The following is a 6,000-nucleotide window of genomic DNA, read 5'->3' on the forward strand; positions in this document are numbered from 1 at the left end:
ACATACTTTGTACAGTTTTAATCCTTTTGAATTTATTGAGACTTCTTTTATAGTCTAACATATTGTCTATCTTGGAGAGTGCTTCATGTATGCTTGAGAAGGATGTGCATTATACTGTTGGCTGGAGTGTTCTATATACATCTGTTAGATCTAGTTGGTTTATAATGTTCAATCTTATATTTCTTTGCTGATAATCTGCCTACTTGCTCTATCCATTATTGAAAGTGGTGTTTGGAGTCTCCTGCTATTCTTGTTGAATTGCCAGTTTCTCCCTTCAGTTCTGTCATATTTTGCTTCATGTATTTTGAGACTCTTAGGTGCATATATGTTTATAATTATTCTATCTTTCTATGGGATTTATCCTTTTATCATTACAAAATGTTCTTTATTTCTAGTAACAGTTTTTGTTTTAAACAGAGGGCTTCGGAGAGGAGGGGGGTGGGGGAATGGGATAGGCTGGTGATGGGTAGTAAGGAGGGCACATATTGCATGGTGCACTGGGTGTTATACGCAACTAATGAATCATTGAACTTTACATCAAAAACCAGGGATGTACTGTATGGTGACTAACATAATATAATAAAATATTTTAAAAAATAATAATAAAATAAAGTTTAATTTACTTAATATTAGCGTATGCACTACAGTATTCTTATTATTGTTCTTGGCGTGATATATCTTTTTCAATCCTTTAACTTTAAACCTATTTTTATGTTTGAACTTAAAGTATGTCTCCTTGAAGACAGCATATAGTTGGATCTTATTTTCCACCAGTCAATGTCTTCCCTTTTCTTGATTGTTTAATCCATTTAATGCTAATGTTAACACTAAAATTGTTGGATTTATGTTTGCCATTTTCCTTTTTGTTCTCCATGTCTTATGGATTTTGTTTCTCTTTTACTGCTTTTTTTTCATTAAGTAAATGTTTTCTAGTGTAAAATTTTAACCTCTTTTTTTTTTAAAGATTTTATTTATTTATTTGACAGAGAGAGAGAGAGTGCACAAGCAGGCAGAGGGAGAGGGATAAGCAGACTCCCCACTGAGCAGGGAGGCCGATGCCAGGCTCAGTCACAGGACCCTGGGATTATGACCTGAGCCAAAGGTGGATGCTTAACTGACTGAGCCACCCAGGCGCCCAAAAATTTTAATTTCTTTAATGATTTTTTACTATATTTTCTTTGTGGTTATTCTAGGGCTTATCTTATACATTTTAACTTACCAGAATCTTCTTCGAGTTTATGCTAAATTTCACTGAGATATAGAAACTTTTAGTCCTGTGTAACTCTATTCCCTCTTTCCGCATTGTGTACTACTGTTGTTATATACAGTATATCTATGTTACAAACCCGATGCATTATTATAATTATTGGTGCATTTCATCTATTTAAAAAGCTAGAAAGAGGGGCGCCTGGGTGGCACAGCGGTTAAGCATCTGCCTTCGGCTCAGGGCGTGATCCCGGCGTTATGGGATCGAGCCCCACGTCAGGCTCCTCTGCTATGAGCCTGCTTCTTCCTCTCCCACTCCCCCTGCTTGTGTTCCCTCTCTCGCTGGCTGTCTCTATCTCTGTCGAATAAATAATAAAAAAATCTTTAAAAAAAAATAAAATAAAAAATAAAAATAAAAATAAAAATAAAAAGCTAGAAAGAGAAAGGAGAGCAAATATATATTTACAACATTTGTTTAATTATCCTTATTTACCATTTCTAGTTTTTGTCATTTGTTCATATGGGTTAGAGTTCCCATCTGGTGTCATTTGTCTTACTCCAGTACAACTTTGCTTTCAAGATTTTCTCTTTGTCTCGGCCTTCAGCATTTTTGCTGTGATATATCTCTGTGTGTGTGTGTGTGTGTGTGTGTGTGTGTGTGTGTGTGTGTTGGAACTCATTTAGTTTCTTGGATTCATAGATTCTTTTTCATCAAATTTGGGTGGTGTTCAGCTATTCTTAGAATGTTTTTCTGTACCTTTATCCAGTCCTTTTAGTACTTTCACCGTGTGTATATTGGTACACACTGATGTGCACATTTGATAATGCACTTGATGTCCCACATTTCTCTGAGGCTCTGTTTACTTCATTCTTTCTCCTCTTTGGTCCTCAGGTTGCAGAATCTCATCTAAGTCTACAAGTTTGCTCATTCTTTCTTCTGCCAGTTCAGATCTTCTACTGAGCCTGTCTAGTGAATTTTTCACTTTGGTTATTGTATTTTTCATTTTCAGAATTTGTTTGACTGCTTTTATAACTTCTCTTTGTTTATATTCTCTATTTGATGAGACATTCTCATTATATCATCCTTTTTTTTCAGTTTTTTTTTTTTGTAAGATTTTATTTATTTATTTGACAGAGATAGAGACAGCCAGCGAGAGAGGGAACACAAGCAGGGAGTGGGAGAGGAAGAAGCAGGCTCACAGCAGAGGAGCCTGATGTGGGGCTCGATCCCATAATGCCGGGATCACGCCCTGAGCTGAAGGCAGACGCTTAACCGCTGTGCCACCCAGGCGCCCCTTCAGTTTTTATTTTAATCACCTGGTGCTCATCACAGCTAGTACACTCCTTAATTTCCATCACCAATTTCACCCAACCCCCTACCTACCTCCCCTCCAGTCACCATCAATTTGTTCTCTATAGTTAAGAGTCTGTTTCTTGGTTTCTCTGTCTCTTTCTCTCTTTTTTTTTTCTTTCCCTTTGATTTTCTTAAATTCCACACATAAGTAAGATTATATGGTATTTGTCTTTCTCTGACTGAATTATCTCACTTTATTTTACTTTCTAGACCATTCATGTTATTTTAAATGGCAAGATTTCATTCTTTTTATTACTGAATAATAGTCCTATATATATAACACATCAAATTTATCCATTCATCAGTTGATGGACACTTGGGCTGCTTCCACATCTTGGCTATTATAAATAATGCTGCAGTAAACATAGGTGCGCATGTATCTTTTTGAATTAGTGTTTTTGTATTCTTTGGGTAAATAGTACTCTGATTGCTGGATCTTAGGGTAGTTCTATTTTTAACTTTTTGAGACACTTTCATACTGTTTTCCAGCGTGGCCTTACCAGTTTGCATTCCCATCAACAGTGTAAGAGAGTTCCCCTTTCTCCACATCCTCACCAACACACCAGTTGTTTCCTCTGTTGTTGATTTTAGCCATTCTGACTAAAATCTTTGTGAGGAGATCTCTCATTGTGAGGTGATCGTGAGGTGATCTCTCATTGTGGTTTTGATTTGCATTTCCCTGATGATAAGGGATAATGAGCATCTTTTCATGTGTCTTTTGGCCATCTCTGTGTCTGCTTTGGAGAAATGTCTGTTAATGTCTTCTGCCTATTTTCTAATTGGATTATTTGTTTTTTGGGTGTTGAGTTTTATAAGTTCTTTATATATTTTGGATACTAACCTTTTATTGGACATGTCATTTGCAAATACCTTCTCCCAGTCCATGGCTTGCCTTTTAGTTCTGTTGATTATTTCCTTCACTATGCAGAAGTTTTTATTTTGATGTGTCCCAATAGTTTATTTTTGCTTTTTTTTTTTTGGAGGTGTAAGTGAATTTTTATTGGGAACTTGTCAACTTAAACAGCAGCAAATGAAAAATGAATCAGGAAACTTCCTATTGTCACAGATATACAAGACCTCCATCATAGATGATAAAGCAAGGCATTTCAGTTTGTGAACCCCAGCATAGAAATGCCAAATGCTTTTCCATCCAGTCTAATACTTCTGGATTCCTACCAGATAGAAATACATGAAGAGCATGGAAAAGTTGCTTACTTAAAGTATACCCCTGAAGGAGAGTAAGGGAGGGAATGTAGAATTTAAGAAGTTATATAGAACACTTTTTAAATTGTAATGAACTACATTTTCATGTCTTCATAGTAATATCTTCTTATATTCACAGTTACTTGCAGAACTGGTTCAGATTATTTAAATACCAGATCTATTTTTAGTCCTCTACATAAGTGTTTGGATGTTACCTATGTTTACATGAAATGAAGCTATTAATAATTCTCTACAGCAGTAACTTGCATACCAGGAAGGCCAAGACAACAAATCAAGGAATGAGTTTTCGAAAGCTGCAGTGTGAAGACTTATAACCAGTTGATTCCATACACATGAATGGGTTTCTTTGCTATAGAAAATCCAAATGGAATAAGAAATGGAGCTGAGTAAAAATGTTTCTTGAGGGGAAGAAGGATGACACCTTGTACGCTTTTAGTTTCCCTGCCCCTTCTGATGCATCACATTCTTCTTCTGCACTGTCTGATGTCCATAATGTTAGGTTGTCTCTAAGCAACTACATGATAGGGTGCTGTCTTTGCATGAGTCTTCATTCGGTCTATCAAGTTCTGCAATGTCCTCATCAAAAGCAGTTTGAGCCAGGGTGCGGGCAAGCTCTGGGTTATTAAGGATCTCATAGTAAAATACAGAAACATTAAGAGCCAGCCGCAGGCAGATTGGGTATAGAGGTTGCATCTCTTTCTTGCTTATATCAAAAGCCTCTTGGTAAGCTCCTTGGGAATTATCTATTGTTTGTTTTTGATTATCATCACATGCCACTTCAACAAAGTACCTCAAGTAATCTCCCTTCATTTTCAGATAAAAGACCTTACTCTCTGGATTAGTCTCATTGGCTATTAAATACTTGTCCAACAATTCCAATACTGTGATACAGATGGATCTCAGTTCAGACTCCACTTTCTCCAATAGTCCTTAATAAGCTGTCCAACTTCTTGTTGGAGGTGTCAGTTTTCAGCTCCACGTTCCAGATGACCCTCCACGCTGACCTTCAGCCCCAGCCACATTTGTGTAGGCCACTGAGAGTGGGTTTCTCTCCTTTTTTCACAGCTTGGCACCCTGCTCAGTCTTGGCCTTTATGCAAATTGCCACGTTGTCGTAGCGCTTGGCCAGGTCAGCCAGCTTCACCTTCTAGATGAGCTCTGTCTTCTTGGGGATGAGGAGAGGAGAGTGAGAGAGAGCACTGACTGGATAGAGTAGAGACATAGGGAGGGACTTCACATCTCTGCCACTGGGGTGCAAGTCTATTTCTGCTTTTGTTTTCTTTGCTTAAAGGAGACCTATTGAGAAAAAAAATGGCTATACCAGTGTCAGAGAAATTAATGCCTCTGCTCTCTTCTAGGATTTTTGTGGTTTCAGGCCTCACATTTAGGTCTTTAATCCATTTTTAATTATTTTTCTAAATGGTATAAGAAAGTTAAAGATTTTATTTATTTATTTTTTTGACAGAGAGGGCACAAGCAGGGGAGTGGCAGGCAGAGGGAGAGGGAGAAGCAGGCTCTCCGCTGAGCAGGGAGCCCGATGTGATGCTCAGTCCCAGTACCCTGGGATTTTGACCTGAGCTGAAGGCAGATGCTTAATCAACTGAGCCACCCAGGCGCCCCTTCACTTTTATTCTTTTACATGTTGATGTGTAGTTTTCCCAGCACCATTTGTTGAAGAAATTGCCTTTTCCCCATTGGATATTCTTTCCTGCTTTGTCAAAGATTAATTGACCATATAAATGTGGATTTATTTCTGGATTTTCTATTCTGTTCTATTGATCTGTGTCTGTTTTTGTGCCAGTACCATCCTGTTTTGATTACTACAGCTTTGTAATATAACATGAAGTCTGGAATTTTGATACCTCCAACTTTTCTTTTCTCTTTTCTTTTCTTTTCTTTTCTTTTCTTTTCTTTTCTTTTCAAGTTTTTAAGTAATCTGTACACCCAGCATGGGGTTTAAAACCACAGCCCTCCCCCGCCAAGATCAAGTATGCTCTACTGACTGAGCCAGCCAGGTGCCCCTGCTTTTCTTTTTCAAGATTCCTTTGGCTATTTAGGGCTTTTTCTTGTTACATACAAATTTTATAATTGTTCTACTTCTGTGAAATTGGTTGGTAGTTTGGTAGGGATTGGATTAAATGTGTAGATACCTTTGGGTAATATAGACATTTTTTAAGTTTTATATATATATATATATATATATATATATATATATAT

At 37.2% G+C, this 6,000-nt stretch overlaps 1 protein-coding gene and 1 pseudogene across 5 annotated transcripts in view; one reads left to right on the top strand and one right to left on the bottom strand.

Moving 5' to 3' along the window:
* The window catches only part of ZNF568 (zinc finger protein 568), a 50,857-nt gene that overhangs the window by 16,160 nt on the left and 28,697 nt on the right, over positions 1 to 6,000 (top strand). The gene's annotated exons all lie outside the window — the stretch shown is intronic.
* On the bottom strand, positions 4,134 to 5,005 carry LOC100480646 (annotated as a pseudogene).

The sequence above is a fragment of the Ailuropoda melanoleuca genome, chromosome 12 (assembly GCF_002007445.2).
Source record: "Ailuropoda melanoleuca isolate Jingjing chromosome 12, ASM200744v2, whole genome shotgun sequence".
Lineage (NCBI taxonomy): Eukaryota > Metazoa > Chordata > Mammalia > Carnivora > Ursidae > Ailuropoda > Ailuropoda melanoleuca.